At 32.8% G+C, this 11,295-nt stretch overlaps 1 protein-coding gene and 1 pseudogene across 1 annotated transcript in view; both read right to left on the bottom strand.

Annotated features, from left to right (window-relative positions):
* LOC115891929 (RING finger protein nhl-1) overlaps positions 1–11,295 on the bottom strand; it is a 223,138-nt gene that overhangs the window by 126,545 nt on the left and 85,298 nt on the right. The gene's annotated exons all lie outside the window — the stretch shown is intronic.
* The window catches only part of LOC115891940, a 152,132-nt pseudogene that overhangs the window by 66,320 nt on the left and 74,517 nt on the right, over positions 1–11,295 (bottom strand).

Genomic DNA, 11,295 nt, shown 5'->3' with positions numbered 1-11,295 from the left:
TGCGTGCTACTGGCTGCAATAAGTTTTCACACACAGTTATTTACACAGTTCAAACAGAAATTCGAAGGAATCCAAGAAGAACAGATTGGGATCTATACCACGCCAATCTCGTAGACAACCTAAACCAATTAGATGCAAGTAGGGCTAGAAACCACCTGTATGCAGGGGAAGGTAGTGGTGCAATATTGGATGCATATGAATTTAGTTGCCCCGCAAGTAAAGGTATACAGAAAAGTAACAACAAGCCTTCGTAGAACAAGAAGCTGGCCGATCTTAGATCGGAGGTCCGACGACTGTTCCACAGAGCCAAATCCAGCGGCGAATGGCAGCTCTACACCGAGAAATTTAACTGAGTAAAATAAAGAGATAAGAAGGGCAAAGAGGTCTGAATCTAGATCTTTTTGCCAATAAAGCATCACAGAGAACAATCAACATCTTCGGAGTGTCACGGGATTTCTAAATAGTCATTGCCTCAATTAAACACTTTCAGTAGATTGGAAGCTGAAAACAGTACGAAATAGAAATGCAGATTCTGGTGGGAAAATGATAAACATCAGAATAATCTTATCACTGAGTGCGTCATATTAATAACCGTTCAAAGCATTAAGTCATAAACTTTGGTAAGGCTGATGTCGGAAATTGAGAGCTGGCCTTTGTATTGTTCAGATACTGGTTCTTGTCAAAGCCCTGAGACTGTATGATCAACAGGAGGGGAACACAATAAATCTGTAAGGTCCTAACGTCCTTGGTTTCTGAAATACAGAAGAATCTTGAAAAATGCATCTTTGTTTGTTCCTTCATCATCTCGGTTATTATCTATAACTACTAGTGTAACGAAGACCTCGTTTGCGTCGAATTAATCATTTGTAATGGTGACAAAAGCAGCAAGAATTCCATTAACATACAAACTGGATACAAAGTTTTCATTTATGTCAGTATGAAAAAACAATATTATGATATATATATATATATATATATATATATATATAAATCTGTAAGTCCTGATTCATTCATCACTGACTTATCAACGCCCAGACCAAACGCTTGACCCTAGAAAGCTGAAATTCCCAATAGGTTCCTTCTTTAAGGATGTAAGTTTATTGCAGATAAAAAGGACTTTTAAAATTCATCCCCTAAGGTATAAGATGGAATATTAATATTTTTATTTAAACGTAATTGCCTCTCCGGAAAAATCCTTAAACACGTATTTCCATTTCTTTACATATTTTAAGATTTTTGTATCGTATAATAGTACTTTCGAAAAATCCGGTCATTGATTAATTACGAATTACGATCCTGCATCAAGCGCTTGGCGTAAAAACTGATTTTTTGAAAACGGATTGACTTTATAGTGTAGAGGTTCGATAAGAAGGGATTTTTCGTAACTCGAATTCAATAAAAAAAAAAAAAAAAAAATATTAATATTTTATTTAAAACGGTTAAGTTCGAAAACTCGCTTAAACACGTATATTCTTATTTCTTTTGAGTTATTACTCTTAAGATTTTAAAAATGGGCTGCTGGTGGGTGTTTCTAAAAATTGATTAATTGGTCATTGATCAATCACGATCCCGCTTAAAAAGCGCTTTGACGTAAAAAGCTGATTTTAAAGTCGGATTGACTTTAGGTGTAGAGGTTCGATAAGAAGGGATTTTCGAAAACTCGTATTCTAAGGGAGTGAAACCACCCCTCAAATATTATACCAAGTTATATATAATAATATCGCCATATTGTTTTTTCATGCCACTTCAAATGTAAGAAAGTAAATTCCTTTATCCTTAGTTTCCAGTAATAGCCTCAGTCGCTCTATCATCACCTCATTACAAATGATTAATCTGACGCGAATGCGAAGTCGCACACTAGTTATTATATAGCTTGGTAATATTTGAGGGGTAGTTTCATCTGAAACAATTCAATCTCATCTTCGTTGGAATTTGACTTAAAATAAGCTTTTTATGTCAAGCAGTTTGGCAGAATCGTGGTTAAGAAATTACCCAACTCTTTGGAACACCCCTGTATGATTTTAAAAATATTCAAAATATGTAAAAATAAATAAATTATGCTTGTCCAAGCGTTTTTCAGAAAGACTAACCGTTTTTTAAATAATAAATATTGTAATATTTGAGAAGTGGTTTCACCCCTCCTTTGAACAGCCTTTGAAAAATCCCCTCCTATCGAATCTCTACACCCTACAGTCAATCCGTTTGTTAAAAATCAGCTTTAAACAAAACAAGCAGTTTAAGCAGAATCGTGATTACTTTATGGTCATATTTTATGAAACACCTTATAATTATAAAAATCTTAAAATATAAAAGAACAAATAAAATATACGTGTTTAGAAGCCTGAAAACTCACCGGTTTTTAAATAAAAAAATATTTTAATATTTGAAGGATTAGTTTCACCCCCTTTAGAATGCGAGTCTTGAAAAATCCCTTCTTATCGAACCTCTACACCTCTACACCAGTCAATCTATATTTCCAAAATCAGCTTTTACGTCAAGGGCTTTAAGCAGGATCGTGATTAACCAATGACTAGATTTTTCGAAACACCTTGCATGTATTTTAAAAAATTCTAAAATATGTAAAAAACAAAATAAAATATACGTGTTTAAGGTTTTTCCCGGAAACTTCTTAACCGTTTAAATAAAAATATTGTAATATTTTGTGGGTGGTTTCAATTCCTCCTTGGAACTAGTTCTCTGAACCTTCATATCGAACCTCTAATCTAGAATCAACCTGTAGGCCAAAATTGAGCTTCTTACTTGAGTGGTTTGAGCAGAATCGTGATTAATCAGTATGTCAGTCATCTAAGGATTTTATATATTAGTATAGATTGAAAAGATCAAAACTGAGTCCGATACCTATATAGTTTTTCAGGTAGAACTTAGTAGCTAACTAGATTTTCGCTGGGAACTATCATTCTTGAAATATGACCCAAACTAATGTTTTTTTTTTTAAATGAAATACCCTGTATATTATTATTTTTTCATTTTATTTGCCTTGTTATGAGCTTTTCAAAATATAACATACTCTGCTAATTTTTGCAAATAAGATAAAAATATGCATTTTTTAACCTTTTTAACATAGGCGGTTGGTTAGGTAATCAAAACAAGTAATTTACTCGATGTCAAATTTTGGTTATTGCCTGTTTCACGTTTTTTCTGTGTAGAATTGTTGTACAAGTAGTTTATTAAGAAAACACGATGGAAAGCACAATTATATAATTAAATTAAATATATATAATATAATAATATTTTTTAACTACGTTGACTTATGTCAAAAGTTAAATCATGCATTTTTACCTTATTTAATAAAAGGGAGCAGTATAGTATATTTTTAGCTCATAATCTCATAATGAGACAAATAATAATAAAATAAAAAAGGATAGATAAGGATAAATAAAATAAAAAAATTAAGTTTGTTTTTAGTAATTTAACAAAAAAAGTAAATAATAAAAAAGTTCTATTTTAGAAAATGACAGCTCTCAGCGAAAACTAGTTACGCCACTGGATACTCCTTAAAAAACTCCACGGTACTTAGCTTTTACCTTTTCGATAACTTATAGGATAACCGCGATACGAAGAGGGTCGAAAAAAAAATTTGAAAATTTTCAAATTTGCCCTATTTCAGGAACTAAGAGCTCTAGGACAAATCTGTGTGTAACAACTTTGGTTTCATGAAAAAAATAGCACATTAATGTGAAAACTACATTTTTGTACCCTGACGAAATTCAATCCCAGGGTGTTTCTGAAGAGTAGTTCGCCCCTATAACTTTATTTTTCTGATAAAAAAAGATTTGGTATATTAGCATATATGACATAAATTAGATTGATTGTCGTATGCAATTCGTTTCGATCCCTTCCTGCTTCACCGGAAATGACTACAACTTCTTGATTTTTCATTTTATTCGATAGAAAATGTGAGCGTTCAGGGACGGTCAGCGGCCGAGTGGCTATGTAGATTTCCCTGAACGGTCTATTTTTACACACAAAAACAGTCAGCCGCTGAGCAAAATTCTCAACGGTCGATCAGCGGCTGTGTTCCCTGAACGCGCAATCATAATACTCTGTCATTTACGCTTAAAAAAATCGTATTTATTTCAATCTAGAGTGCCATGGCGGTGTTAAAAACACTAATTTTTAACCAAGGATTCTTGGAAAAAGATTAGATTGTCTATTGTTTTTCGTTTGTTGTCCTGGCCGATTAAAAAATGCCCAAAATCGTATTTTTAATCATATTTCAATGTTTTCAAATGGAACGAAGGTTGCTCATTACTCATTTAGAAAGCATTTTGTACGAATAATTTGGTACTACCACACACTTGGTATTTTTTTTTTTTTAAAATTAATGTTAAAAAACTTAAACACTAAACAACTGATTTTTATTAATCTAACTGTTGTTATAACAGGCCTTCTAGGTACATACACAGACAATTATATCCCTAGTACAATATTTAAGTATTAAAATCGCAATTGCAGGTTACAGTCGCTGCGATTTAATAATCGATCGCAGCGACAATCGCAGTTGTTTTGCTCATCTCTAATCTCTACTCATCAACGAGAAACCGCATAAAACATACGAAAATGGGACGCCCTGTATTCGTAATATTGTAATGTCGATTTTATGTCTTAACATTTTTTAAGTACCTAAAACGTAATGTCGATGTTATGTCACACTTACCTGGATTCTATGATTATATCTGTCGGCTATTATGTACTGGCCGATCCTGTTGACGGCCACGCCAGCTAAACAGTCGAACTCGCCCTCTCCACTTCCGTACTGGCCGAATTCCTTCAGGAATCGACCGCGCGAGTCGAATACCTATAAAAAGAAAATTTATTTTAATATTTTAGAGGCAAGAATTTCAATTCGGACGGAAATTTCTGCCGGAAAAAATAAACCGTCAGTTATTTACGAGTTTTTCCTTTTATCATAACTGTATTTATCTTTTTTTATGGAAATATATTTTGCCACACTATCTTAGTAATAACACTAAAGGGTTTTTTATTTATGTTACGAGATTTATTTTCCTCAAAAAGGGTGTTTTGAAAGTATTTTGACGTTAAAAAAGAAATTTATAATAAATTAAGAAGATAATAGGATTTAAAGAAGTTGATGGCAATTTGAAGTGATGGAATATTTTAGAAATTCCAGGATATTTATTAAAACTAAAACTGTTTTATCAACAACATTTTGCTGGTCATTAGATCGTTCTCTGAGGGTATGATATACAGAGTGAGTCTTAAATAAGTGAGTCTTAAATAAGTTCAAACATTTTTAGGGGACGTATATTGCACCCCAGGCACGTCTATGAGTTTTTCGCGAAATTTTTTTTTTTTTTTTTTGATTATTTTAGAGGGGAACATTTCAATTCTGACGGAAATTTTTGCCGGAAAAAATAAACCGTCCGTTATTTACGAGTTTTTCCTTTCTTTATTATAACTGTAATCATTTATCTTTTTATGGAAATATATTTTGCTAAACTATCTTTCCAGTAACATAGTAATAACCCTAAAGGGCTTTTTATTTATGCTACGAGATTTCTTTTTCTTCAAAAAGGGTGGGGCTTTCAAAGTATTTTTGAACGCTTAAAAGAAATTTATATGAAATGGGATATTATTTTTATGGTCAAAAAGTATAGTGAAAATAATAGGATTTAAAAGAAGTCGGTGGCAATTTGAACCGATGAAATAAATATTTTAGAAATTTTTCAAAATATTATACCGGATGCGCCTCAAAAAGTGACTCACCCCTTATAATTTTTTATTTTTTCAGATAAAGAAATCAGAGATTTTAAGTATGCTAGTATTTGACATAAATTAGGACTGATTGACGCATTCAATTGTGAGTCACTTTCTGTTTCAACGGAAATTATTACAACATTTGATTTTAAATGGCACCCTTGGTATTTTTTTACTTTATTTGATAGAAAATGTCACTCTGAATAGAATGACATATCATATGTTCACTTTTGACATTTTGCTTCGAAAAAATCGTATTTTAAATTTCAATCCCCAAGATCCAAGACCCTTGTTCGATCTTTGGTGTTCTCCACATTCCTATACGGGTCTGAGTCATGGGCCGTCAAGAGCGCTGATAGAGACCGATAGAAACCGCATTTGAGATGTGGTGCTGGAGGAGAATGCTCCTTATCCCATGGACAGCTCGAAGAACCAACCAGTCAATTTCACAAACCCGGCATCACAGATCGATTATCCACCATCTGCCGTAGACGCATCCTGCAATACTTCGGTCATATCACTTGCAGAGGAGAAGACAACCTTGTAAAAATCATAGTACAAGGCAAAGTAGAAGGCCGAAGACCCAGAGGACGATCACTATCGAGATGGTTTGACCAAATAGCAAATATTACAGGTCATCCATTTCAATCAAATCTCCTAGAGGCGGAAGATCACCAACGATGGAAGATCAAAATCACCAACTGCACATAGCCATAATGTCACGATTCTTCAGGCATGAAGAGACGACGAAGAAGAAGAAGAAGAAGAAGAAATTTCAATCTTGCGTGCCATGGCTGTAATGAAAACACTAATTTAATCAAGGAGCCTTTGGAAAAAATAATAGATTTGATCGTCTAACGTTTTTGTATCTTGTCCTGACCGGATAAAAGATGTCCAACCGTATTTTTAATATATCTCAATTTTTTCAAATGGAACGAGGCTGGCTCATTAGCAAATATATGCAAGCATTTTTTACGAATAATTTGGTACCATACACTTAGCGGCTTCGAGTGAAATTGTCGTTATAAACCATATGTTACAATTTCAAATAAACTATAAGGAGAAAATGTCAAAAGTTAACAAGTTTAAAATGCCGATTTTTTTATAAAATCTTAGTCTTTTTTATTTTGTTTGTTTTTATTCTAATTTGATTTGTTATTACGGTAGATTTAGAAAAAGTTTATTATAGATTTTTGTGTATTTAACATGTACCAAAAAAAATTGGCGCCGGAGGCACGTATAGCCGCCCATACTAATATATGTTATCTCAAAACCCATGACTTTGACTGATTTTTTGATGTTATTACAAATTTTGTTGAAATATTATTCCTAATCTTAATTTGAAAACCGCGTTTCGCTGTAATTTTGGAGTTACTATTTTTTAAATTTTTAACCCCTACCATACCCTCTTACCAACCCTCCACCCCCACCAAAAAACTACGGCCAGATTCTCGGTGCCACAGTATTTTTGAGTTATCGTGTTACGATGGACAGACAGACGGTCAGGACACTGACAGACAGACAGACACCATGAAAATATTTTTGTATTTAGGTCATTTATGACCTAAACAACTCATTTTGAGGAAATAAATTTTTTGCCGATCTTAATAGCCTCCCAAGCAGCATTTGGACGTCGGGACAACGTTGTGTCACGCGACCAAAGTCGGGGCGCAACGTCGGAACAACCTCGTGCCAACCCTAGTCTGCACTATAGTTTGGAGAATAATTTTTGGGTCAAACGACGTTGGATACCGACGTTGGCTGGAAGCCTAATTTAGTACAAACTGCAACGTAAAATCCTAATTCACAGAAATAAAAAAAAAAATAAGTAAAAACTAATATGGCGTCTAAGTCGCGTTTTATCCTAAATTGATAATTATAGTAAAAATATTATTTTTATGATTTAGTTAGAGACATATGTCAGATGGCAGTGATGAAAACAAACAAAAAGTATTTAAGTGTGGAGGATGTTTGAAGATCATAATTATTGAAACACTTAACCGACTCTGTAACTCGTTACCCAAGGCAAAAAGTTAAACGCAAACAACTTTATTGATAAATGTATTGTTTCTACTGTGAAAATGTTACCACTGGGCCTTAAAATTAAAGAAGTTTTAAAAATTTTCTTTGATTTTTTTAGTAAAATGAGAATAATTTATCTGCAGTCGAAAAATTGTTTCCGCGTGTTTTTTAGGGTCAAATATTTCAAGTTAATGTATTCAAAAACCAGGAATTGCTATTTTAGGAACGAAAAATTTTCTCTTTATTTATAATAAACATGGCGGCTTTCACTTTGTTGTTTTTGGAGATTAAGATGGAGTAGTTCGAGTAGTCGCATACTGGACTAATAATGTCGCAGTTCGGCCTTAAAAGGTAGTATACTAGTCGCAAGATTGCCTAATTTAGTCATCCTAGAGTCTAGCTTCCGCCCTCTATAATCTAAACAAAGGAGAGAGTGGATAAACTATCGGTAATATATGTCTATGTATATTTAAATTTAGTTTTATATGTACCTTTCTGATGTCCCATTTTAATTAAGTTTTTTTTATAAAAACAAAAACAGCAATGGAACTGTCTGACTGAACAGAACAATGAAGTGAAAATTTAAGATTTAAGGTTATGGTTCAATACAGCTGCAAAAAGGTAGTGACTCGATGTCCTACCAACGTAAGAATAAGGAAATCTAAACAATGTTGGAATTAGTAAAACAGACGACGTTTGCATAACGTTGAATAGGTCCTGAAACTGACGTCGGAAACCTCTATATTGTCCAACGTTGTAACTACGTTGTCCGAATCACCCAAAGATCACTTAAGCAAAAAAAGGTTACAAGACAACGTTTATTCGACGTCGCATAAGCTTCTACTTTGCTGTAACTAGTCCAACGTCGGCACAACGTTATAAAAACGTTTAAATTCATTTTAATACCCAAGGTAGGGAGCTAACTATTTTTGTAACTAATCCAACGTTGTGTTTAGTAAACATGTGGTCGCAAGTCGTGAAAATGCTACTTGGGCTACCATTTAGGAAATATATAAAAAACTCTGGAATAAAAATCTTATTGATCAAACCAGTATTATTTATAATATTTATGATTAAAAAGGAAAGGAAAAAGAAGGAAAATAATATTTCACATAATTTTGTACGAAGGTCGCCCTATCTATCGAAAGGATGTTTTTTCTATCCGATGGTCCGGCAAAAGTCCTTTTTAACCATATTTATTTAAGGGATGACCTCGAACGTATAAGCACCGGTCCCCAGGAAATAGAGGAAATTGATGTGCGAAGAAATGCGTGTACATAAAATTAGTTTTCTTTTTTCTTTTCTTATTTTCGAGGGAATATCCGTGATGACAGAACGGAATATCAATTGTAACGGAATATAAATTTTTATTCGTCGTTCGTGTACGATATTGTGCTGTATATTTTCTGTAATTCTAATTTGTAGCAATCATTTAGTTACGGGGTTGTCCAAGTATTATTGCATCACAGCAGTAGTAAGGTTATGATATTTATCAAGGCTAGTTCTATCAACCGTCAGAGTTTACACTACTGTTCCCGGGGGTGGGTCAAATTGACGCTTTAAAGAGAAACACCCCTTTTCTATAGGAGATAGACAAAACTAATATCGGTGTCTGGAGCTCAAATTTTATCAAAAACATGATGGTCAAAATCGCATATCGATATCTGTTACCGTGTGTTATACCGGGTGTTATTCAAAAATGTGCATTTTCAACAACTTTTTGCTATGAAAAATTTTGTATTTTTATGAAAATATTTCCAAAGTACATTTTTACGTAGAATTTAATAGTTTAAGTATATATATTTTTTAAATTAATAATTTAAGAATTATCAACATAAAATTTGATTTTTTATATGGTACACCCTATATATTTTTAACTTATTGAAAAGAATTGAAATTACATTTTCAAAAATATAGCATACTTCATGCATACTTGATATTTTGCTCAATTTCTTTTCGAGATATGGATTTTTTAAAAATTCGCCCACTTTGAATAAGTAGGCTTTCAACGGCGTCGGCTGTAATGCAAAAAAATTCTAGCTGTGAAAACAGGAATTTCTATTCAATTCTAGCAATTAAAACGAAAATAATATTTTGCGGGTGATCTGGCAAATTCTCCTATCTGCCATTTTTTTCAAAATTGAGATTATTTTAGCATAACGTTCTATGAGTAATTATGCACGTATTGACAAAAGGTAATATCTGAAAATAAAAATTTACGGCACAATTTAAAGAAAAGAAAACCTCCTATCTGAAACCAGCTGTTATTCTGGTCATACAAACTCCTATCTACTTATTTTGATTAAAAAGCAAAAGTTCCTATCTATAATCAGGTGATATTAAGGAGCAATTTCTCCTATCTTCAAAACTTTGCGTTAAAAACCAGCGAGACGTGACACGCTTCTTGTGCTTGTTAGATTTTTTAGTTATATTTTGAACTAAAATTAAGATGATTTAATATATATTTACTATAGCAAAATTGTTTGTAATTATAAGAATTTATTGTAACTCAGTAATTTTCGAAGAAAACATATTACAGCTTATATCGCTGAAAAGCTTGAAAAAATGGCGCGCTTTTTGAAGTTACGGCCAACTATGGTTTCCATTTAAAAACATATGTTTGTGTCATATGTCAAAAATGACAGGTTTTATGAAAAATCGAGAACAGAAACTCATTAAGGGATGTAATTATCTACAACTTTTATCTGAAAAACTTTTTGTCTAAAATAGCTTATAATGGAATTAGGGACAATTTTTAAAATAGCCGAAATTCTGTTTTTTTCTGAAATATCTAGTAAGCCATGAACTTTTTCAAAAATCTGAAAGGCGCATATTTATGACCCCACAAAAACTGCAATTCTTTCCCCATTTAACCGATTCTCTATCTCCAGTAGTTTCTGAGATACCCATAGAGAACATCGTAGGAAACTCACCCTGTATGTACTATAAAACTATGAAAGCAAATTTTCCTATCTTACTTTTACCATTGCTGAAACGTCCTATCCTTTTATAATCCCAAATACAAATAATCCTATGTGCCATTTTATCAAAAGCAAAAACCTATCTGATTTAACAAGTTTACAGTTTAATTGTTTCCCAAATAAATAGTATTTAATAGAAAACATAATATAATGTTTTTTCTCAATAGCCCAGCCTTCTAAGTCGTTCCGTTTTTTGAAAATACTGCTTTATTGCCCCTGGAAATCTCTATTGTTTCAGTAGATAGGAACATTTGCCAGATCATCCGCGATTTGCAATGAGAGATGCAGAATTTATAACAATTTAAACTATACTTAACCACATCAACACATTTAAACTATATCAATGACAATAAAAAAAAATAATAACAAACCAAGATACGAGAATTTGTACAGGTTTTCGACATGTCGACCGTCTTCTGTCATGGACAGACGGGACCGTTTTTGAACATTTCGCGCTGAATTTATTAACTCAGTGGGAGTGAAAGATACTCTCGCATAACGCTAAGTCCTTCTAATTCTTGTTAGATTATATGGGCAATTTAAAAATAACATT

The sequence above is a fragment of the Sitophilus oryzae genome, unplaced genomic scaffold (genome assembly GCF_002938485.1).
Source record: "Sitophilus oryzae breed Bouriz unplaced genomic scaffold, Soryzae_2.0 scaffold_1203_pilon_pilon, whole genome shotgun sequence".
In the NCBI taxonomy this organism is placed as follows: domain Eukaryota; kingdom Metazoa; phylum Arthropoda; class Insecta; order Coleoptera; family Curculionidae; genus Sitophilus; species Sitophilus oryzae.
Note: the sequence above shows the minus strand (reverse complement) of the source record. Positions and strands in the feature narration are given on the sequence as shown.